General features: G+C 36.6%; 1 protein-coding gene across 7 annotated transcripts in view; it reads left to right on the forward strand.

Annotated features, from left to right (window-relative positions):
• The first annotated feature begins 3,936 nt into the window (after positions 1-3,936).
• The window catches only part of sh3pxd2aa (SH3 and PX domains 2Aa), a 96,808-nt gene continuing 75,497 nt past the window's right edge, over positions 3,937-25,247 (forward strand). For 5 of the 7 annotated variants that reach the window (XM_056237117.1, XM_056237118.1, XM_056237121.1 and 2 more), the window contains exon 1: positions 3,937-4,024. The gene's annotated coding sequence lies outside the window, so the exon portion shown is untranslated. The remainder of the gene's footprint in view (positions 4,025-25,247) is intronic. The other 2 variants (XM_056237123.1, XM_056237122.1) reach the window with 1 other exon arrangement.

Genomic DNA, 25,247 nt, shown 5'->3' on the forward strand with positions numbered 1-25,247 from the left:
TTTTAGCACATGCTTTCAAAGAAAGGCTCTCATGCACTCTCTCTCACACATTCACACACTTTTCCAGGCACGCGGTGTGTGATAAGCATGTATCTGTTTGGATAGCTGCACACACACACAGTGGGAAACAGCGTGAGGCGGTTTAGCCCAGGCCGATTCCCAGCTTTTTAACTAACAGAGGGGGCACTTTAACCTGGCACAATGCAGATATTCACAAGCATGTCTATCTGTCTCTCCCTCTCTCCGCCACAAACATCTGCTTGTTTCATATGCTAGCAGTCATGTTTTATTACACACAGAAAAGCTGAAGTCTCTTTCCACTTTATGGCCCATGACATAATCTTTGATGCACGGCCGACTATGTTGCTTGTGTAATAATTGAACCCAGACTCAATTGCGTTAAACATACTGTGAAACACAAAAAACTTTTGCGCTATCTGCTACCATTTGAAATTACTTTCTTTCGCAAGAGATGTCAAAGTGTCTCGCTATCCATGTGCTCAGTTCTCAGGGTTCAGTAGAATTGGAAAGGGTTTCATAACATTTAGAACAATCTCTTTATTTTTTTTTACCATAGTTACTGCAGTTACTGTTACTGCAATTATTTTCCTGTGAAAAACTCCATGATCCTAGGGTTGATAGGGTGTTGCAATTTGGGGGTGTTCAAGGTGATTGCTATTGCTAGGGCTTTGCTAGGTTCAATACTTGTTGCCACGATGCTAGGGTTCTCAGTGTATTGCTATGTCGCCGCTGGGTGATTGCTAGTGCTTTGCTAGGTGTAAAACTCAAGGCCACAATGTTAACATTGTTAGCGTCTTGCTATGTGGTGATTCCAAAATCGCATACTGTCTGAGTAGGTTCTACATTTGACTTTACTTGTAACCGTTAAAAAAATATGTTCTATTTTTAGTATGAATATGGGTATGAATGAAATTCAGACGTACTACATCCGCCATGTTGTTACTGTCACATGATCTACCAGTCTCAGTTGCGTCGCTTCACTGCCATTCATAAATCCTCTCCCGTGGCCTCATGGGATAGTAAAGTGTCCATCGAATACACAGTTCACAATCTCGGTGGAAGTAGTAGGTCATCCAGGGACTTTTCGGCTACTGTTTTTCGGATACTATGTAATCGGACATACTACTCTTTAGGCGTACTGTTTTTTGCATACTATATAGTAGAGAAGTATTCAATTTCAGACGCAGCATGGGTGTTTTTCTTAGTGAATGCTAGTGCTTTTCTAGGTGCAGAACTCGCTGCCACGATGGTTGAGTTGCTATCATGTTGGTTACAGTGGTAAGGTTGTTAGAGTGTTGCTAGTGCTTTAAACATATAATTGTGTAAATTGTATTTTGTGTATATTTGTATATATCTTTTTTGCTTTCTCTATCTTGTATTTTAAGCACACTTGGTCAATAAAACCTATTCTGAGTCGTTGCTAGGTGCAATACTCTGTGTTGTTAGCATGTTGCTAGGGTGTTCTCAGTGGTTGCTAGGTAGTTACTTACTGGCCCCTGTCAATGATTGAGTTGCTCTTTTGATATCTGTGTCTTTTTTTGCCTATTTTATTATCTGTCAGGTGGAAATCTGATTCTTAAGAAAAGCAACACCTCCTATCAACAAACCCCACAAGTTTTTGAAGCAGCAGTAACGCTTGCCTGAGCAGAAATCACTAATAACTGGTATTTTGTTGGTGACCATGGTAAAAAGACATGCAATACTATGCAATGCTGTGCAAAAATGTAGCAATTCTTACTGATGCATTGTCTATCTCTTGCACATCTCGAGCCATTTTATGCACATACACATTACATTCAAAGACACACATACTATGTGGCTACTTCATACAGCAGTTGGCCAGTTGACAGGAGACCACTAGAGATCACAGCAAAAATCCAAAGCTGTTAGATCCCAAGTGTCATAAATACAGCTTTCCAGATGCACCTCCAGGATCAGCTCACACACGTGCTGCTCACAGAGGAGAAGACCTTGAACGGGCTTGACGTGACTGTTTAGACCCCAGAGAGAAGATGTCAACGCTCTGTTCTGTAGGCTTGAGGCTTGGAGAGCTGTGGTCGGAATATTATGCTGAAATGAGCCTGTAATATTACACACTTACTGTATGTACACTGTGTTCTGTGTGTCATGAAAGACGGATCACGTATGTCCTGTGTTTAAAGAGGCACCCTGCAATTATCCCATGCAAACAGGAGTTCCCCTCATCTTTGTTTCCACCGAGTGCTCGGTTCTGCATGATGTCATATTGTCTGTTGGTGGCCTTGTGGAGGAACTACACTTCTGATCATCATTTCTCTTGCAGGACAATAGAGCTGGATTTGTTGGGTATTGTATATGTGCAGGAAATACTTGTCCCTGACTACTGTGGTGTTTCCACTGACTAGTCAATGCTGTGATGCCATATCTCACTCTCTGAGTTTGTCGTCTGCCGCTTTAAATGCTCGTGCTCTTCATCAGAATGGATTCTGATTGGCTGTCAATGTAAATCGTTCATCAGCTGGAAAAGATCGTTCTCAAATCCACTTTAATCCCCGGTACACATTGTATGATTTTGGGGTGTCCCAGAAGAAAGATGACCTATCGTGTTGATTTCTGTGGTCATGGCTCCTAAATGGCGTATTGATCAACTCGACATGGCGCTAAAACTTAAAACTACTTACCTCAAGCTCCATTTGCAAAATTGGCATGCCAAGCTGGCCTGTTTCCCATAGCCATGACCGCATACATATTCTCTTCTTTCGCTTCCTCTTCTTTTTTTCAGCATACATACAATTCTTCTTTCTCTATTTGTTTATCACTAGCGCATGCTGATGGCATTTTATTCTTCTATACTCCCTTGCGTCGAAGTCTACGATTCAATAAATGTCATCATTGTACAGTTTAAATACATGTCCTACCCAAGTTTATTAGATCCATGTCATACAGTGTGATTTGTAATGATCTTATAGGATTGCCGAAATCGCACAATCTGTGGCAAGCCTCCAAGGTTAGCAAAAAAAGCTAACGCCTGCTAATGCTGCGGTACGCAGGGAAAGAGACCAGAGCGGCTTATCATTTAATGAATCGACAGCCTATCGGCTAATCTTCTAAATGTTTGCTCTAAATTATTAGTTTTGGATTGATCTAGTTTACACCCCCCAAAAAACGCTGTTTTATAACAGAAGTCATGGACAATTGTGCAGGTGTGATTCAGTTTATGGCACTTCTCATTCATTTCTATAGTATCCGCAAACAGTGATTGACTGCCACACAACTATGAATGAAATTAAATGACGTCAAGGCTGTAATGTGATTGGTTATCAAGGCACACGTGATCCAAGTTGGCCGTTTAACTTTCTCCAATGGTAGAGCCATGGACCCTCGTGTCTCCCATTAATAAGACCATCTCTATCGTTCTGAAAGTGATTCCAACGATATACCTTCACGGTGAACGTGATTTCACCAAGTACCACATGTTCCTGGATCAACATCTTTGTTGATCCTGGATCAACTTTCAGATTTGAGGGACAAGTTTACAGTTTATGTCAGGTTTAGGTTTAGAACCAGAGTGAATTATTTAAACATCAGTGTTATTCACATATCATTATCCTCTGATTTTAGGGAAAAGTTATGGGTATTGTTAGGTTTAGGGGTAGGGATTGGGTAAGGACTACATTTTGGGACAGGAATGTTGATCCAGGATCAACAAAATATGTTGATCCAGGACCATGTCTTACTTGGCAAAATCACGGTGACCATCATCATGACGTTATCATTATTGTTGTGGTGTGGACTTCCCTATTCTCATAGAATTAGAACAGTTACTAGAATTTTAGAGTTATCATAGTTTGGTGTAAACTTGACTTTATATTGAAATGCATAACTAAACTGTAGATTAAGTTGTAGAGAATCTAATTGTCTTCTTGTCTTTTTCTCTTTTTAGGTGTATCTCATTAATGTCACATACTCTGACTCCACATCCCACATCATCTACAGAAGATACAGTAAATTCTTTGACCTTCAGGTAAGCTTACTTAACTTTAACAGTTGCGAATTCTCCCTCTGTCTATCTTCTTTTACTTTACTTTTATATTATTTTTTCAGGTGTTACCTCAGCACTAAGTTTAATGTCTTTTTAATGTTGGGCTTATGCAAGCCAGGGCTATGTTTACACTCCTATTTCTCCTTCTTTCTTACATTTAAATGTGCTTTATTAGCATTACACATTAATAACAGTGTATTTTTATTCCCACAGCAGTGGCAAGTTAGAGGGAAATTAATAATAAGGGGGAGAAAGAATGTGATATGAGTCTAATGCTATTTAATGTAGCATGGCCGCAGCAAAGGGGTTACTCTGAATGACATTTATGGGTGTATTTTACAAATTAAAGTCTTAACTCTGTAAAAGAGCTCTCAGGACACCTCAGCCAATAACAGTATTTGCTTTGGAAGTAGAATGGAGGGACCGCAGCGTTCACACCCAACCCTTCAGGTGCAGCAGGCCCCTCTGTAAAGTCTGGGAAGAAAGATCATGTGTGTGTTGGTGTGTGAGGACGTGTATAGGGTTTGGATGACTGCGCACATTTAGTTGCAGTGTAAGCATGTCTCTGTGAACATGTCTGTACAATTGGTACAGTAGTAGATATGTATTTTTTTTGTGGCTAGCACTAACAAAAGTGCTAAAAAGTAAAATTTTATCGGCATGTTTTTGGAAATTTACAATGGGAATGTTTTTTTTTATTTTTAAACAGTAATATTGTGAAGTATTATTACAATTTATACAATTATTTTTTATTTTAATATATTTTAAAATATATCTTTTTTTGTGATGGCAAAGCTGAATTTTTAGCATCATTACACCGGTCTTCAGAGTCACATGATCCTTCAGAAATCATTACAATATTCTTATTTGCTGCTCAAGAAACATTGCTTATTATTTTAAATGTTGAAAACTGTTGCTTAATTTTTGTGGAAACTGTGATGAGATTCTTTTCAGGATTCTAGAGAATGATGAATAGAGAGAACAGCATTTATTTGAAATATAATACTTTTGTAACTATCTTTGCCATTTTTACTGTCACTTTTGATCAATTTAATGTATCCTTTGCTGAATAAAAATATTAAAATATTATATAAAAACTTACTGAGCTCATACTTATGAACAGTAGTGTAGTAGTGTAGTACTTCATGGTAATACCATTATATTTTAATAATGTACTATAGTATTACCATGTTGTTGTTTTTTAACTTAAACCATAGTAGTGCCATATTTTTGGGATATGTATCATGGGAACACCTTGGTTTTTGACAAGGTAACAGGGTGATGCCACTTGCAGGGTTTCCTGGTCATAAAAAACCTGGAATTATCAGGTTATTTTAAAATAGTGTCGTCCAGGCCTGAAATAGTCATGGAAATTAATAAAACAATAAAACGTTTTTTACATTTCTGAAATGTTTATATTTTATCAGCTTAAAATTCCTCTTTGTGGTTACAATCCCTGCAAAAATACATAAATAAATAAATAAAAATGGAAACTGATTGGTTAAAACAACATAGTACTATCATATACATCAACATACATCAACATCTGACATATCATACACTGTTTTTGTTTTTGGGACGGATGTATGTGTATGTGTGTAATGTTTTTTTTTTTGTAGTTGTGTGTGTAGGGAGTTCTGGGCTCCCCTTGGGCTCTTCTACATATCTACAGTCTGTTGAGGTTATTAGTGGTTAGTGTTGTGTCTCAAAGACTCCAGTGTTTAACACGGGAGCTAATGGCGGCCATGTTGTGTACAGGGCGGAGGGATGAAGTCAAAGCCTCCATTGATAAGGGCTGAGAGGGCGACTAACTCAGTCAATCACTTCCCTCCTCTTGAGTTCCTGCCTCTCCGTGTGGGATATACGACAGGAACAATAACAAACATTAGGAAGAGGGATGTGCCTTTTACGAGGTGTCAGCAGATGTTTCAGATCATTCTAAGAATGTATAAATAATGCACCCGGCTGTGCTTCATGGCTTAAGTAGTTTTGTAGTTTAGAGGCTTAGTTTGGTTTTGGATAGGACACTACTGTTTAAAAGTTTGGGGTCAGTAGGATTTTTTTAAGAAACTTGTTATTCAGCAAGGATGCATTAAATTAATCAAAGTGACAGTAAACCCTTTCTTAAATGTGTCTAAAGATGGTTTTGTTGTGTATTAGAGCAGTCATCAATGTAAGAACTCATTATCTTTCAGTGTTACTGCCAATGGGCTGTTGGTTAGCATTAGCATTGCATGTTTAAAAGTGTCGTTGAACTCCAAGCTAAACAAGTGAATTGTGCTTAAAAGCTTCCCACACACTGACCGCTGGTTAAACACTATTCAATCATTCTTTAATGCTCCACAGTTCATTTAAAATAAAGTATAATTCACGCTGGCCAAGAATAAGGTCCTGTGCTTTCATTTGGCTAATTTTCTGTTAGCTGAGCTGAGGTCTTTAGTTGTCCAAACACATGTGCAAACCCAAATGTGAGACGTCTGCCAGTTCGGCCTTAATTGTACTGACAAAGGCCATCATATTCTGGAACATCCTTTAATTTTCCCTTACAAACATTTACCATTGTAACTATAGTTTACGATGTGATAGCCATGCGACTGCAGTTGTTAGTGCAACACAACTGTGGTTAGCCTTGGTAAGAATTCAAAAGTAAAAAAAAAGCACAGAAAAATTCTGAAGGCCCCAATAATAATGCTTTTACAGTAGTAATATAACTGCAGGAACTGTTTTGAATGTTTGGAAAGAATAATTCTTTATGGCTTTAGTACATTAGCAGCATGATTTCTCTTCTAACACACTGGGAAAAGAAAACAAGTCTGTGGTGACATTGCTGTAAAATGATATTACGTTGCGTCTTGCACGTTTTGCAATACTTTCAAAGTGAAATGTTCAGTGAGTGGCGCTGAAAGCGTTTTCAGTTTTATCCGAAACAGATGAATGTGAATGGTAACATTTTATTAAGTTGGTTGTTGTATGTTTTGCGGCAGTTCAGAAATGAGATGTCCGGTGAGTGGCGCTAAAAGGTTAGTGCTTACCTACACTAAACTCCACCAACAAAAGCCAACGTGAAATAAAAATACATTTGTGTTTTGAGTTGATATCATATATTGCAAGGAGAAAAAAAAAATGCTGTTGGTGTTTTAATGCCAAATTTGAGCTGAAAACCGCAGTGAATTGTATAGGTATGTTTTTTATTTTATTTTATTTTTTGGGGAGATATAATGTAGGTATAGGCATGTTTTTCCACTTCCTATGCGGAAAAAAAAATGGTTTTGTAGAAACCATAGCTAACAGTCATCTAATTTTTTTTGCCAATGGTTATGCACAGTGAAATATGGCTATTAAGCAAGCACTATGGTCATAAGCGGTGGGTGTATATTCTTGGATGTATATCAGGAAGCCTGTATTGTTTGTACTTCTAGGTTCTTGTTTAAAGTTTCAGGTTTATTTTGTCCTCTTTGGTCTCTGCGGAACAGCCACCCACAGAGCTTCTTATGTATAGCTAACTCAGACTTAAACTGTGGACTAGTGGCAATTTTGTGATGTTATGTAAATGGAAACTTGCCTCTGTCTCAAAGCTTGGAGACTGGGTATAGTGGATTCTCTATCCCACACACAAGGGTATGCAGGTACAGACTGAAGTATTGTGAGCAGAATGTTAAGAGGTGACCTCTGTTGTTTAGGTTACTCCTCTCATACTCCTTAGAGGTGGTGGTTGTGTCTCATTGTCAAGTACTCTGGCAGGGCTCCAGTACTGTACTAAGCTCAGGTCTTCATCTTATCGTACAGCACTGCAGAGTCCTGATTTCTGCATAATGCACCAGGTGATTCATCCTGAATTTTTGACCCTATAACTCTAAATTTGTGTTCTTTTCTTAAAGGAACACTCCGACTTTTGGGGACTTTAGCCTATTCACCTTATCCCCCAGAGTTAGATAAGTCCATACATACCTTTTTCATCTCCGTGCGTGCTATAAGTCTGTTTGACGCACCCACCGCTAGCCTAGCTTAGCACAAAGACTGGATGTAAATGGTTGCAGCTAGCATACTAATCCAAATAAGTGACAAAATAACGCAAACATTTTCCTATTTACATGTTGTGATTTGTATAGTCACATAGTGTACAAAAAACAAAGTCACATGAGACACAGACATATTTTAACCGTATAAATACTGGGAACTATATTCTCTGAAGGCGAAGCACTGCTACTTGGGCGGAGTGATAACCGCACGGTGCTGCTATTATTATTTTATAATTACTGATACACTACAAATGTTTCGTAATTATCGGTCTACACTAGCGTTCAAAAGTTTGTGGTCTGCAATAAAAAAAAGAGAAAGTGACAGTAAAGACATTGATAATATTACAAAACTCAAATAAATGCTGTTGTTTGCTGTCCATTTATCAAAGAATCCTCAAATCATGGTTTCCACAAATATTAATCAGCACAACTGTTTTCAACATTGATAATAATAAGAAATGTTTCTTGAAAATCGTCATATAGAATGGTTTCTCAAGGATCATGTGACACTGACGACTGAAGTAATGAAGCTGAAAATTCATCTTTACCATCACAGGAATAAATAACATTTTAAACTATATTAAAACAGAAAACGGTTATTTTAATATTACTGTTTTATTATATTTTGGATCAAAGAAATGCAGCCTTGGTTACATAAGTGACTCTCAAAAACATTAAAAAAAATATCATACTAAGCAACTACTGTAGCTGACTAGTCTGTTTTGTAAATTAATAGTTTTGCACATATCTAGTGGGCAATAACCCACTTTTATATGCTATAAAATGAAAGCATTTTGTGAAAGGCACAATAGAAGCACAGGGTGGCAAAATGCGTCATTCTTCATGTCTTATAGAGTTCTTGATCTGAAAGGCCGGACATACATGCAGGCTCCCCAGCGTCATTGTGTGGGCTAAGCTGGTTGAGATGAGGATAAGGACAATAATACACCTGACAAAACAGCACAGTCAAGACATCTGCTTTGCATTTTCCTCTCATCTAAGCTGACTCTGTCAGTCTAAGCTGTCCAAGACCAAACCAAGACCAGCTGACTGCAGGATTTAACATGCACGACTGAGAGGCTCTTGATGTTGTGCATAGGAACTGCATTCGTTTGATTGCTGCATTTTCTTGAAAACCCTTGATTTTGTGGATATGGGGACATTTTTTGAACTATAGGTGTCCAACTGGGATTTGTTGTATTTGTATCCATATTGATCTACATCAATATGTATCTGTTTAGCCATTAAATCCTTCTATCTGCACTGACTTGTTTAGTTTAGTTTTATTTTATTATTTTATTTTAATTGTATATTTTAAATAATACTTTGCAGGCATCTTTTTTAACCAGTATTATCTTATTTTATCTTTATTTAATTTTCATTTTACATTTTATTTTATTTATATTTATTTTATTTTATATTTATGAGGGCATCTTTTTAACAAGTACTGTCTTATTTTAGTTTTAAGTTTGAATGTAAATAATTTTTTTAATGATGTATTTTAGGTATTTTTCAAAGCAATAATTATATATATATTTGAAATAATATTTTAGAGACATCTTTTTAACAAGTACTATCTTATTTTATATATATACTGTATATTTTATTTGACTTTATTTTATATTTTTATAAAATACTATTATAAAATACTAGTATATCGTTTTATTTTATCATATTGTTTAGTAGCTATCTTATGTTTATCTTATCTTAAGTAGCTACTATCTTATGTTTATAGTTTTTTTTATAAAAAAATATTTTTATAATTTAATTTTAATTTAATTTCATTGCTATATTTTAACAAAAAAAAGGCACCTTTTGAACAAGTATTCTAGGCCAGTATTGCCAAAATCGATACTGATACTGATTAAGACAGTTTACATCTAACCATTGTAGAACACTATCCCAAATAGGTCTTGACAATATTGGATGCATTTTTTCGCTTCCCTTTATTCACAGGTCTGTAGTAAAATATCATTGATATTTAGTTTAGATTATAGATATGTGGAGCTGAACTTTTTGTCGTAAGCTTCGCCTGCTCTATTTTCCTCACCAGTCATTGGACCTCAGAATAAACCCGTCTGACACTGGAGGATCTCCTCAGTACGTGCTCTGGCAAATGGAGGGTCATTCAATCTAGATTTGGGAATGCGTAGGCAGCCCGGCCCGGCCCGAAAGTCCAAAATGGCTGTCTAGACCAAGGCATTACAGGCATGCCAATGGCACCAATGGCCTCAGCACTTTGGTGGTGTTCAGGGACTCACAGCTCTGCCTACTGTACTGATGTCAGTGGGAAGAAGGAGCTTGATTGTTGAAGCTGGATAAAGGCCTGTTTCATGAGCAAGGTCGAGTTGTAGTCAGAAGACCGACACCTACACTTCAGAGACACACTGGCCTTGTGCTCAAAGGGTTGTCACAATGGAGGGTTTTGAGCCTGTGGTGAAGAGAGAAGTTGCCCTTGGCTCCTGATCTGAGGCCAGCGAGCAAGAAAGCAAGAGAGACTAAATTTAGTGTTTCATAGTCGAGTCCATTTAGAAGGGGGTTTTCATCCTACTCTGTTTTTATTTATTAATTTAAATGTTTATTTTATGTTTGGGTTTCAGAACCAACCAGAGAGAGAGACAGAGAGAAACAAATGATCTTTTCATTTTAATATGAACTCAAACCTTTTTCATTAAATGACTACATTTATTTAACTTCCTTAACTAAATTATCTGGACTTGATGCTTCTTTATTTTTTTTATTTTTTTTTAAATGTATTTATTATTATCATTATTAATTTATAAAAAAAAATTGTTGTATTTTATCAGATTATTATTTAAAATGATATTTTATTTATAAAAAAATCATTGTATTTTACTTTATACTTTTGAAGGCACCTTTTTAACAAGTACTTTTCTTATTGTATATTTCTTTAACTTTTAAAGGCACACTATGCAGGAATTCCGTTTTTGTCAAACAGTGACCCCTAGAGTCGCTGTGGAGTACTTGTATTTAATGTTACTGTCGTAAATGCCACTCACGCAGAGCGTCTGCCATAGACTGGTCTCTGCACTCACGGCTGATACCCCTTTGAAGCTGTTATATTAAGGTACAAATCTTGCATAGTGTACCTTTAAATAAGAGATCTAGCGCTAAAATGTGTTTTTGAACTCAACCTGAGCGCTCGTGTCCGCTGCTATCAGTGTCATGGATACATAGTGTCTCTTGTGGAGGCGCGCGCGCAGTCTTCACTCGGACGCGCTCTTCAATCTATCGCCGTTGCGGAGACTATCTATTCATTCCGGTGAAATCACAAAATAAAATGCACACAAACTTAGAAACTTAGTAGATTTACTTACTACTAGTTGACAGCTATGTACTAGTCCATCAACAAGATCGCCAGGTCAGCATCACTGTTGCATCCAGTGCTTTAGCTCGCGCCAACGAGTGAAAGCCCGACCGAGTGGGACTCTTGTCCGGTTCCTCACGCGGTCAGATTCTCTTTTCCTTTTCCAAGTCTCTTCCGACCGCGATTTCTTTGCTTTTTCCATCGTCGAGTATCACGTCTGAAATGCGCGCAAGTGTCTTCATGCTTCATATGTTGTTGTTGATGTGTGTGACGTCGTTGCCGCCAAGTATGTCGTGATTCTCGCGAGATTGGTCGGGGGCGCTCCTCTCAAACTTGCATTGCTGGTTTTTACAGCGGCGTCCCCCCCCAAGCTTTACTACCAGGATGATTCGCCCTACTATGAGTTTGTTTACCACCGAAATGACTTTGAAGCTGTTATATTAAGGTACAATTCTTGCATAGTGTGCCTTTAATGTTTAATTTTATTCATCTATTTGTATTTAATTTTATTTTATTGTTCAATTTTATTTTGTTTAATTTTATATCTGACCAGCTGGAAAAAGTCTGTAAGACCAGACCAGCTTGAGCAGGTTGTGAGATCAGCTAAGACCAGCAAACCAACTTTTTTTGATAACAACTATTTAATTCGTTTCTATAATTTTTTTTTCCCCTAACGAAACATCCGACACACAGCTGAATGCTTAAATGCAACACAATTGCATTGCTTCCAAATCTAATAAGTATTGGATGTAAAGTTTTGTGTAACAGGATGTGTGATCTGGACGAGTGTTGTGATGGATGCTTTGGTTCTAGTAATGAAGTGGGACTCGTTTGATGTGTTTGCTGTGGTCATGTTTGTGTGTGTACTCGCCTGAATGTGGGTGTATTGTGCATTTCTCTGTGTTGGTGCCAGACTCTGGGCTTCTGACCACCTCTCTGATGTCTTTTGATGTTTTCATAGACTTTGAGTCTGTACTGCCGCACAAACCAGCTTTGAGCTAAACGACTGAAACCAGCCGATGAGCTATTAGAATAAAAATAGTAAATCGTTTCCCTTCTATTCAGCAGTGGCACCATGTACAACATCTAAGCTGTTTTGGAACAGATTGGAGACAACTGAGACTGAGATTTTATATGTAAAAACCAATGTAAGCTGCAGTGAGTGACTAAATTACACGTAATAATCTTTTAAAGAAATAATAATAAAATAATAATAATAATAATAATAAGCTTTATTTTATAGAGCGCCTTTAAAAGCAGCTTCTCAAAGCGCTGTACATAAAATCACAATCCACCTGGAAAGACAACAAATCAAATTAATAAAAACAAAAACAGGAACATTAATAATAAAAATAGCTGTAAAGCGATCACGAAGGGACATCAGCAGTCAAATGCAAGTTTAAAAAAATGTGTCTTAAGAAGAGCTTTGAAAATGCCAAGAGTTTGTGCTTCCCTTAGTTCAGGAGGGAGAGAGTTCCAAAGTCTAGGAGCATAAACAGAAAAAGCCCTGTCACCCATAGATTTTAGATGTGTTTGTGGAACAGTTAATAAATTACACTGTGAGGAACGCAGTCTGCGATTAGGAGTATAAGCAGTTAATAAGCCAGATAAATATTGCGGAGCTAAGCCGTGTAAAGCCTTGTATGTCAGCATCATGATCTTAAAATCAACACGGAACCTGACCGGGAGCCAGTGTAGGGACTTCAAAACTGGAGTAATATGGTCAAATTTCCTGGTTCCCGTCAGGATTCGGGCGGCAGAGTTCTGAACATATTGTAATTTGTTAATAGTGGTTTTAGAAACTCCAGCTAAAACAGCATTACAATAATCCAGCTGTGAGAACACAAATGAATTAATCAACCTTTCAGCGACAGACAAGTTTAGCATTGGGCGTAGTCTGGCTATATTTCTGAGATGGAAAAAGGATGCCTTAACCGTGCTATGAGGATTATGCTATAATTATGCTATAAAAGGATTATGCTATAATACTTGAAACTGTGAAACAGTTTCAATTATTATTATTAGTAAGTAAAAATTTTTTCACCCTGATTTTTGTCTTCTTTTCAAAAGATACTTGTGATGTTGCCTTAAAATTCGAGTAAAATTAGGAATTTTAGAAAGCTGGATAATGTTGCGGCCTAATTATTGGATCAGCCTTTTGTGTATAAAATTGGCATGAAAAGGAAGTTGCGATGCTCGTTTCTTTCCTATTGTGACTTATATCCGAGTGAAATGGCTTCTCGAACAAGAAAAAATGTAGGGCGGGACTTGATATTGTCCATGTGGAATTGATGGGATGCTTATGGTTTGCTATTGGTCGATCTCATGTGAGTGACAGGTTGTCCCGCCCTCACGCCAGTAAATACACCAGAGAAGAGATGACTCTGCAAGAGGGAGGGGAAGTTTTTTTGATTGAAGATTATGAGGGAACATGAATAAAAAAAAAAGAAGATGTGCACGGATAAATCATTTATATTACATAACACAATATTCCATAAAAAAAACAAGAATTGTTTGATTTCATAGTGACTTATAAAGGTTGTCTAGGTAGCTCACTCGGTTTTTTGACATGGAACACAGTGTAAATTATATGTTTACTGACTCCTTGTTACCTACCACACACACTGTGTTTGAATGTTTTAGTCATAATGTTAAGTTGTGTGGCACAAATCTTGTGAATAAAGTCGCTCAGTATAAATAAATGAATCTCTCTTTGGTCTAAAATTTGGGCAAACACTCACACAAAACCCCAAAAGGAAGGGTGTGCACGGGAAGCCAGCTTTAAACTGAGTTAGTTGTAGAAATCTTTCTATGAAAGGGAGGACTCTGTTTGTTTAAACTCTTCCCTCTGGAGTTTTCACTGTACAATTTACACACACACCGTCGCTGGGACGGGCACACTCCTCCGTTTGATCCCACGTGCTGAAGTTAGCCTGGTTGGCACAAAACATGGAAATTATTCACAGAGGCTCAGAATAATGAATGTGTCTGACTTTGAAGCACTGTTTCTGTATGTATATAGTCTTTGTGATGGACAGATGTGGAATGTGTAATTATGTCGCTGGCAGGAATGAGATCAGGTCACGTTTATATGTCCAGATATGCAGTGTTGGTTTTCTTGGGTGACCCAGATTTGCTGGGGTTTTCTCTGCACCTGGTTACAGTAGACACACACACACACACACACACACACACACACACACACACACACACACACACACACACACACACACACACACACACACACACACACACACACACACACACACACACACACACACACACACACACACACACACACACACACACACACACACACACACACACACACACACACACACTGCCACACTTAAACAGAACCACACACTTACTTTGGGCACTGCCACTCTCCCAGGGAAAGTCCTTTGGCACACTCTCATATACACATGTTCTCTCTCTCTTTCTCTCACTCGATGTTGTAGACATTCAACAAAGCATGTTCTGAGCTTCGTTTTATTTCGCCCCCTGAAGTTCACTTATAATGTTAGTGAAGGTTTCGTGCACCAAAACAGTTGCCATTTTGTTGTCATTTTTTCATCATCTTTTTGTTCTTTGAATTAAATGGGTGTAGAAGCAGGTTTATCTCAGAGTAAAAAAGGTAAATTGTGCAAGTTAATTGTAAAATCATAATTGTTAGATCTCAAGTCACATCGTAAGATATACAGTAACAATTTGGATCACAATAAAATCACATTGTGAGATAAAATCTCAATATAAGATTTGTGTGAGTTAAAGTCATATTGTGAGATATAGTCGCATTGTTTCTCGTGATTACTTCTTTACATCTCACAAATTTGCAATTGTGAAATTTAAAGTCATATTGTGAGAGGGATTTATATCTCACATAGTTGCAATTGCGAAATTTAAAGTCAAATTGCAAGATATAAAGTTACATTATGAGATATAAAGTCACAATTATGAGAATTGTGAAATTTGTGAGTTAAAGTTGCTATTAAACAAAGCCACAATTGCGAGATTTAAAGTCATATTGTGAGATATAAAGTCGCAATTGCAAGATGTATAGTAATATTGCAAGATATAGTCATATAGGTTTAGTCATCAAGATAGTCATATAGTCATCAAGATATAGTTTTTGCGATGTATAGTCACATTATGAGATTTAAAGTCACATTAAAGTGACTTTAATTGAAAAATTTAAAGTGATATTGCAAGATTGTGAGGTAAAGTTACAATAATGAGAAACAAAGTAGCAATTGTAAGATTTATAGTAATATTGCAAGATATAGTCACGTTATGATATATATATAAATTCGCGTTTACGAGAAACAAAATCTTAATTGCAAGATTTAAAGTCATATCGCAATGAAATTATTCTGCGATAAATTTCACAGTTATAAGAACTGTGAAATTTATCGTGATATTGCAAGATTGTGAGGAAATTGCTATTACGAGAAACAGTCACAATTGCGAGATTTAAAGTCACATTGTGAGAAATAGTCGCATTTACGAGAAACAAAATCGCAATTGCAAGATTTAAAGTAATTTTCCGAGATATATTCATATTGTGAGATATAAAGTCACATTGCGATATATAAAGTTGCATTTGCAAGAAACAAAATCGCAATTGCAAGATTTAAAAGTTTATTGGGATATTGTGATAAATAAAGTTTTATATCGACATTGCGATATATAAAGTCCTATTGCGCAATATAGTCGCACATTGCATCTCGTAATTGCGACTTTATATCTCACATAGTTGCAATTGCGAAATCTAAAGTCAAATTGCAAGATATAAAGTTAAATTATGAGATATAAAGTCACAATTATGAGAATTGTGAAATTTGTGAGTTAAAGTTGCTATTAAACAAAGCCACAATTACGAGATTTAAAGTCATATTGTGAGATATAAAATCGCAATTGCAAGATGTATAGTAATATTGTAAGATATAGTCACCTTATCATATATAAAGGTCACATTTATGAGAAAAAAATTGCAATGGCAAAATTTGCATGAGATAAGGCTGCATGATTTGAGGAAAAAATCGAATTGCTATTTTTTCTGATAAAAATTGTAATTGTAATTTAAAAAACAATCAGAGACGCTGCATACATCGCTGGATAATGAGCTTCTCACGTGTAAGAACACAATGACACACTTCACACTTTATGTAATTAAATAACAGTTTTTGCGATTTGATAATTGCACTAAGGAATTATTACAATTTCGGTCTTATTTTGATTAATCGTGCAGCCCTATTGTAAGATATAAAGTAAAAATTAGGAGATATAAATTCACAGTTTTAAGAATCAATGTCCTAATTGTGAAATATGAAGTTGCAGTTACCTTTTTTTTTTTTACTTTTTTACTTTGAAGTAGAAATGAGTTTCCATAACAGGGTGCATACTAGATCTCTTTAGATATTTTTTTATTGTGACACCGGAATGTGCAACCACACTTTTCCAAGACATGCCAATCTCCTGTTTTTTTACAGAATACACACCATATTCAACCAACTCGACACAGTTCCTTATACGTGTCAAGTCAGTGAGACTAAACTAGTGTGTAGTCTGCAGTGCTGTCACTGTCCAAAAGTCAGTAAGAGTACAGTATGTCCTGATTGTGTGTGTGTGCTGTCTTTGGGGTTCAAGCCAGTCCTGGCTCCTCATATGGAGAGAGTGAGGAGAACAGGGGCTAAATCTGGGTGTGGGGAGAGGAGACTGCCAAAAGTCTTCATCCCTGCTGCTGGCTGCCCTACATATACTGCTCAAATAATCTGTGTGGACACCCACAGTTACTCATGTGCTCCTTCTCTTTAGTCTCAGATCTTAGTAGTATGTGTTTATGTGTGTGCGTGGGTGGATTTCAGGCACGTCCGCCAAATGTAACAAGAGACAGGTGAGGAATACGTGACACATTTGGGAATGTGTGTGTCAGTGTGTGATTAATTTTAATATGGACCTGTATGTTGCATCAAGCGTCTCTGATGACACATAGAACATCTGACAATCTGTCATTGCACATCCCACAGAATTTTGGCTGGTCTTCGGGGTCAGGCTTAGGGTCACATCAAGGGCATTGGATTCCCTTTTTGTCTTGGTTGAACTTACAATTTCAGACTGACCTCAGATCTAAGTTGCAATTTGGGGTGGTGCAAAAAAGATCAAGGCTGGTAACCAAAAGTTTAGGTTTGAACCCTGGAATAGAGCTTAGTTTGTCAGAATACATTCCATATTTAATGGAATTGTTTTTTTTAAAGACACCTTTTTTTGTTTGGAATTACTGGAGTTGTGTAGTGATGACAGAACTGGGCTATTCCTATAATTGGAGGCTGTAAGGAATAGAAGAACAATTTGTTCAGTATGACTTATTGAAGGTTTCAGACTGTTTCAAAATGCTACACGACATAAAGTCACAGCGAATGCAGCATGATAAAAATAGTAACCAAGCAACTGACAACGGTTGCGATTAATCTCGTTGCGCTTGGCAAGGGTAACATTTTTCAGTTTTATCAACATACTGAGCGTCATTCATGAAACATAAGCATGATGAATTTCTGTGTAAATTGTAAAATCATTATACGTAAATTGATGCTTTCATGTTTTAGCATAAATGTATGTTAACAAGAATACAAAAAATCAGAGTGGAAAAAATGACAAAAATGTGTTAAAATTACACAGAAATCGTTAAATGAGTTTAGGGGGAGGGACATTTTTATTCTAGAGCATTGGACAAAAATCTACACAGTATTCATTTATATTTCTTTAAAATACTTTTATTTAGCTAGGATGCATTAAATTGATCGACAGTGATAGTAAAGACAATTATAATTGCAAAAAATTGTCTATTTCAAATAAATGATTTAAATGTTAAATCTAAGAATCCTGTATCACAGATTCCACGAAAATATTTTAGCGGTGTTTTCAACAGTGATAATAAGGAAAGTTCCTGAGGAACATTTTAGAATGATTTCTGAAGGATCATGTGACACTGAAGACTGGAGTAAAGATGCTGAAAATTCAGCTTTACCATCACAGGAATAAATTACATTTTTATATTACATTTACTATATTCAAAAAGAAAACAGCTATTTTAAATTGTAATAATATTTGACAATATTACTGGTTTTTTTTTTGGCCAAATAAATGCTCCCTTGGTGAGCATAAGACACTTCTTTTAAAAATAAATAAAAAAATCTTACCAAACAGCCCAGGTTCAGTCATCAGTATTTTTGTTTTGAGAAGGACTGAAACTTTTAGATGCGTCACTGCATCAAGTACACTAGCATTTATAACCTCAAAGGGAACTCATATGGAGTCAAATCTACAGAACTCACAAAATTTGATTTCATGGGTTCTTTTGCATTTTTTTGTTCTTGCTCTGGTCGTGTGGTAGCCAGTAGTCTCTCTCAATGTTGGGCTGCTGCTCATTCAACATCACAAAACAACCTTTTGATTCGCTTCTCACCAGAAATAACCCTGATCTGTTCTGTATAGAGTGTGTATATGTGTAAGTGTGTTGTCAGTCCAAGTGCACATGTCTCCTGAAACCTGATACTGTGCTCACTAATGCATGTCCGGACTTGATTCACACTATCCATTAGTAACCTGTGTATGTGTGTGTGCAGGCCTGGAGTGAGTCACACTCACTATTAGGTTCCAGAAATGTGTGTGTGTTCATGTGTGGAGTGGAGGTGCTTTTGTGATTGTACGCGATTGAATCCATGTGTTTTCTGTCAATCAGAGCTCCAGCCAACAGAAGAATTCAAGGAAAACAGCTTTCTCTCTCTCTCTATGAACCTTTCTCTTTCTTTTTCTCTTTCGCTTTACTCCATCTCTCACACTGTTTACTCAAATGGAATCAATAAAGCTGCCCGTAATGCTGTAATCAGGGGATTTACTGCGTTCTTGGATCAGTGTAACTACTCTCACCCTTTGGCTACCAGTCGCCTTTTACCTTGATTTAAGACAGGCACTCCAGTGTTTTGGACGGGGAAGAGCTGATCTTAGATCAGCTTGAAAGCTGATTATAAAAGCCGACTGAAACGCCAAAGCCAGAGAGTTTATTTCTCTATACCCAAACAGGGAACCCTTGATTATTTGTGCTGCTCGCTAAGGCATTACTATTGCTTATACTTGAAGTCAGGGATTTGAACAAACCTCAAACCCTAATATTCAGTGTGTAACCCATCATGCTTTGTACCTCAAATGCAATTACCTTTACTTTTCTAAGCAACAGACTTGCTTATTTTATAAATATTGGTGAAAGATCACATTACACTGAATTAGTGATCGAGCTAGCCAAGCCAAATTTATGAACCAGAATATTAATTAATAATATAGCTGTCACGTTCTAGTTCTGTTTTGGTCTCGTTCTTATTCTTTGCCATGTTCCGGTTTGCCTGAGTTCTGTTTGCTAGTTAGTTTCAATGGCCACTGATTATATTACGCACCTGTTTTTAGTTCTGTTAATCAATTTGTGTATTTAATCTCTTAGTTTCCCCTGTTCATTGTTCAGTCTCGTTTATGTTTGTGTGTTAGTGTTCTATGACTTTGATTACTGTATTCTCCTGCGTGTTTCCAAGCAAAGACTGTTGAATTTCCTGCGTGCAATCTTTACAGCCACACGTGACAATAGCAGCCACAATTATTATTATTATCATTATTAACATTAATATTATTATATTGCTGTCGGTATTTATTTAATAATATTAATAATGTAATAATATTATTAAACTGCACTGTGATTAATTTGGTGTTAAATAATAATAATAACACACGAACAACACCATGGCAAGCACTGAGACATCTATCAACTGCATAGCAACGCCCTAGAAACCACCCAAAACATCTATCAACTGCATAGCAACGCCCTAGCAACCACCCAAAACATCTATCAACTGCATAGCAACGCCCTAGCAAACACCCAAAACATCTATAAACTGCATAGCAATGCCCTAGCAACCATCCAAAACAGCCTAGCATCGTAGTTGTGATTTTTGAACAGGCAAGCACCACTTACATTTTCTTGACAGAACGTGAAAGTTTATTTTTTTTAATTCTCTGTGCAAAATCAGTTTATTGAGTGAATGTTCAGACTCAGAGCACGCTTTGCATGGTTCCAGGTGGATTATGCCGTGGGAGAGTTTTTCATGTTTGGATATCTGTCACCCTGCCGAAACTCACTCAGCAAGTAATTTGCGAGACTGTTCGACTCATTTTAAATACTTCACAGTTCTCCTCGAAAAGTGTTTTTCTTTGAAGCTGACATCTTGTTCTTAGAATAAGTCAATGTTTGTACAAACGGAACTCTGTGTAATTGGTTGTTTATGACATCATGCAACATGAGCCCAATCAACAAGCATTAGCATTGGGTCACATGCCCACTGTCATTATTTGGGTCATGGGACGTGTGCAGATGAATGAAAGGAGCAAGAGAGATAAAAAAATAGAGGCAAGAAGCCTTAACAACATTAGATTAATTATAAAGGAGGTGTAGAATATAGCCCCTCTAATACTGCAGAGCAGCCCCTGTGTGTATCTCTATAGCAGTGATCAGATCACTGTTTTAAGTGTCATGAAATATGCATAGAAGTTTGGACTTCAATAAGCCCATTGATGGAGCTGCATGACAGAGCTCACTCTCTTGCAATATCCTCAAACTCTTTGGCTGTGTTTTAGCAGTAGGGCCCCCTGGTGCAGCTCCTTGAAAGGGCTAATCGAGAGGTTTATGTGGTTCACACACTTATCTCTGACTTTGCTGGAGTTACAATCACTCTCACATCGAATAGGAGACCTCATGGAGCTGGATTTGATATAGGGCCCCATGGTGCAGCTCTGTGATGTGACGTTTTAAGGATATCAATTCATAAGTATCAATTTCTGACTCACACTATCTCTTTCTAGAAATGTTTCAAGTCATATTTTACCCCCAAATAAAAACCAATTATAAAAATAATAATGATAATTATTCATATTTATTTACTTATGTTCACCACCAATGTTTTGGGTGGTTGCGACACCCTGGCAACCACCAAAAACACTGTAGCTGTGATTTTGCTGGAGTTACAAACGCTCTCATCTCGGATCGGAGAAATGTTTCAAGTCATATTTCACCCCAAAATAAAAACAAAAATACATTTTTACTATAATTGCTGCTGTTGTAGTTGTTAATACACTTTGATAATAAATCACCATAGATTTAACATTTATTTATTTGCAAAAACGTATTGAAAAAGTCAGTTTTAAGACTATTTAGATGCTTGTGTGATATTATTCATAACAAGTACTCTCTTCCCAATTAATTGTCAGTACCATGCTATGAGTTGAAATATATATATTTTCCGTTTTGTTTTCTGGGGTGAAATATAACCTTTTTTTGTGTGTGACATTCACTCTTAGAGTAACTTGGAAAAATGCTGTGTGTTGTTCCTATAATATCACAAGAGGTATTATGGGAATGAACATGTTCCACACAGGGTCAGTCAGCAGAACTCATAGGAACTGAAAAGTTGATGGCATGTTGTTGTGTGGTACAGATATATATGTGTGTCCATTCTTCACACCATTCTCTTGCACACACACACCATCACCCAATCATTGGCTCGTTCTCCTCTCTTCCCGCCCCCTGTTGCTATGGAGACTCAGGAAGTCTTCCAGGTGCCTCAGTGGTTGGGAAATACAGCAACTTCTCCTCGTTCTGTCTGTTCTCACTCACATCTTTACTTCCCAGCCTCTTCATCCTCTTCTCCTGCTCACTGTCATTTCATTTATCCTGCTTGTCATATTTCCTTTCCCATTTCTCATTGTCTTTCCTTGTACAATCCTCTTCTCTCTTTATCTCTGTATCTTGATTTTCCATCCCCTAATTTTTTGCATGATTTTTTTTTCCTCCTCTGTTTTGCTCTTCACACAGAACAGTGAATGTCTTGTTTTCCTCCTCCACAACCTCCAGAGTTCTGAATACAAGTTATTTTATTTATTTCTCTCTGGTTAAACGCTGATCAACACTTAGGCCCTGTTTGTGTATGGTGTAAATATGCATCATCTTGAATTTGCTCTCAAACAGGGTCATATCTGGAACACATCACATTCTAAGAGTCACATTTGTGTACAAACGCCTGATAAACATTGTAAATATTCTACACCGCCGATGAAAAGTTTGGAATCATTCATATTTTTTAAAAAGAAGTCTTTAAGAATGCATTTATTTAAACAAAAATACATTAAAAACAGTAATGTGGTGAAATATTATTACAATTTAAAATAACAGTTTTTTTCTATATTAATATATTTCAAAATACCATTTATTCCTGTGATGCAAAACTACATTTTCAGCATTATTACTCCAGTCGTCATTGTCACATGATTCTGAAGAAATCATTCTAATATGAGGATTTGCTGCTCATGGAAAAAAAAATTCTGGAAAATATTGTCGAAACCGTGATATATATATATATATATATATATATATATATATATATATATATATATAAGTTCAACAGCATTTATTTGATAAACAAATATTTAGTAATTTTGATGTTACTGACTTTTGATCAATTTAATGCATTACCTCAAACTTTTGAATGGTAGCATATCACGGTTTCCACAGAAATATTAAGCTGAACAAAAAAAAATTCATAATGATTCCAAACTTTTAAATGGTAGTGTAAATTATAAACAAGATCTGCTGACTGTTTAAAAATAACATAGACATACATTCTGCTGCTCTATGGTTGATAGTGACTCAGATAATCTGCAAAAAGCACAAATGATGCGTTATTATCATTATTATAAGTTCAGGGTCTGGGCAAACGAAAGATGTTTTACATCTGTGAGACGTGATCCGTTTTTAGCCTCCAATTCTTCATGCCATCTGACCCAGATCCTCACAACCCTATTAGTGTGCACCAGTGACCCCTACATATATAAACACAGAGGTTAGCTGCATGTGTGTTTGATGCCCTCAATTACAGATTCAGACTCAGATTTCCATTACTCACTGCCATGGATTCATGCTAAAGCACGACCAAGAGGGTTCTGGGGGAGATATTTCAACAGGACCAGCAGTGAGAAACAGTGAGAGACACTGCACATCTGGTGTGTCCCGGCTCCACAGTCTGACCTTGTTGTACCTGGAGAACATACATTCTGACAGGCCTTGTGGGAACGACATTAAAAGCCTATTAGAAAGATAGCAAAGAGAAATAGAGCCTCCAAACTCTATTTCGTGTAGCTATTTCCCCCCATTTTTTCAGTTTTATTTTTAGAACTAAAGATTCTAAATGTAATCTGAATTTTCTAATTGTAAAGATTCAAACAATGTTTCCTGCAGCATTTTGTTTTTTAGTTGGTTGGTGAGTTGACTAATTTCACTGAAATTTTGCTTGGTTTGCAAATGGTAATCTTAAGATTTAAGATTTCAAATGTACTCATAACACAGTATATTACTTGGGTAATTTTGAATCAGACATCTTAACCTTCGGTTCAGTGAGTGAGCAAATAATTCAAGCCTATTCAGTAAGTGAGTTACTAAGTACATCTGTGATACAGACCAACTCCTGTGTTCAGTTTAGTCTGATTTACCAATTGGTCGATTGTCTCATTAAAATGAACTGTGCCAACTGATTAATTCATTTGTGAATTGCACGTTGCGCTGTACACTAAAAGTTTGGTGTCAGTGGAATGGAATGGAATTGAATGGAATTAATATTTTTACCCAGCAAGGACATTTTAAATTGATCAAAATTGGCAGGAAATACTTTTGCTATATTCATCAAAGAGTCCTAAAAAAAAAAAAAAATCTCTCACAATATCCACGAAAATATTGTTATCAACATTGACATAAATCCGAGCCGGACCGAATGCAATGATTGGACGAACATTTTTTGGTCCTGATACTTCCACAGAAGATATATGTACAATGTTTTAATATTTAGACCACTTCTATTATTGATCGCTATCAAACAAAAAAGTGTTTATGAAAAAAATTGCCTACCCTCCCATTAACTTTGGAACAGTTGTGCATGTGCATTTTTTACTAGAGATTTTAAAAGTTCTAAATCTAAAGACTTTAAAGAAACTTTTAAAAGAGGTATTACATCTAATAGTCAAAATTAACACCGCTCCAAAGATTCGATTGGCAGGAAACAAGTGGGCTCAGGAAAAGTCTGGAATTAAACCAGCATCCTGCATGAATTTATTATATTTGTTTTTCTTTAACCTCGTAATCTTTGCCTAATATTTTTGTTCTTTGTAATGGTCAGCAATTTGGTTCCCACAACAGCTACTTCTAAACTTTCCTCAATCTCTCAGTTCTTGTAAATGTTTCTTACTAATGAGCACAGCCCACCGGGAGTTTCCAGTCAGAGCTCTTACTGGGTCACATTTGCATGAGAGCAGCTCATGTTGAATCTTCCAGCTTCTGTTGATGGTTTCCAGTAGTTGTTTTCAATTTTTAGAACTGAGATTTACATTTGTTTGTGGGATCCTTAGAAATAATCTGCAGCTGTTTGTACTTCAAATCCCCAAAAGGCAATTTTTTTTGGAAAGTGGCGGAAAATGAGGCGAAAACAAAATGATTGGGTTTTCAGAAAACATAAGCTCAGGATTTTAAACAGTGATCATGAAATTTTTCATTATGCATAGAAAGGAGAATGTGGAAGTTTCCCCTATTAGACCAAATCAAAACACTTTGTTTACTCTTAAAAATAAAGCTTCTTTATTGGCATTGATGGTTCCATTAAGAACGCTTAACATTCATTGAACCTTTCCATTCCACAAAAGGTTATTGTGGAAAAAGGTTCTTCAGATTATTAAAATGTTCTTCAAAAATGGTTCTTTTAAAGCTGCAGTCGGCAAG

The sequence above is a fragment of the Rhinichthys klamathensis genome, unplaced genomic scaffold (genome assembly GCF_029890125.1).
Source record: "Rhinichthys klamathensis goyatoka isolate OS25496 unplaced genomic scaffold, OSU_Roscu_1.1 h1tg000478l_1, whole genome shotgun sequence".
Classification (NCBI taxonomy): Eukaryota; Metazoa; Chordata; class Actinopteri; order Cypriniformes; family Leuciscidae; genus Rhinichthys; species Rhinichthys klamathensis.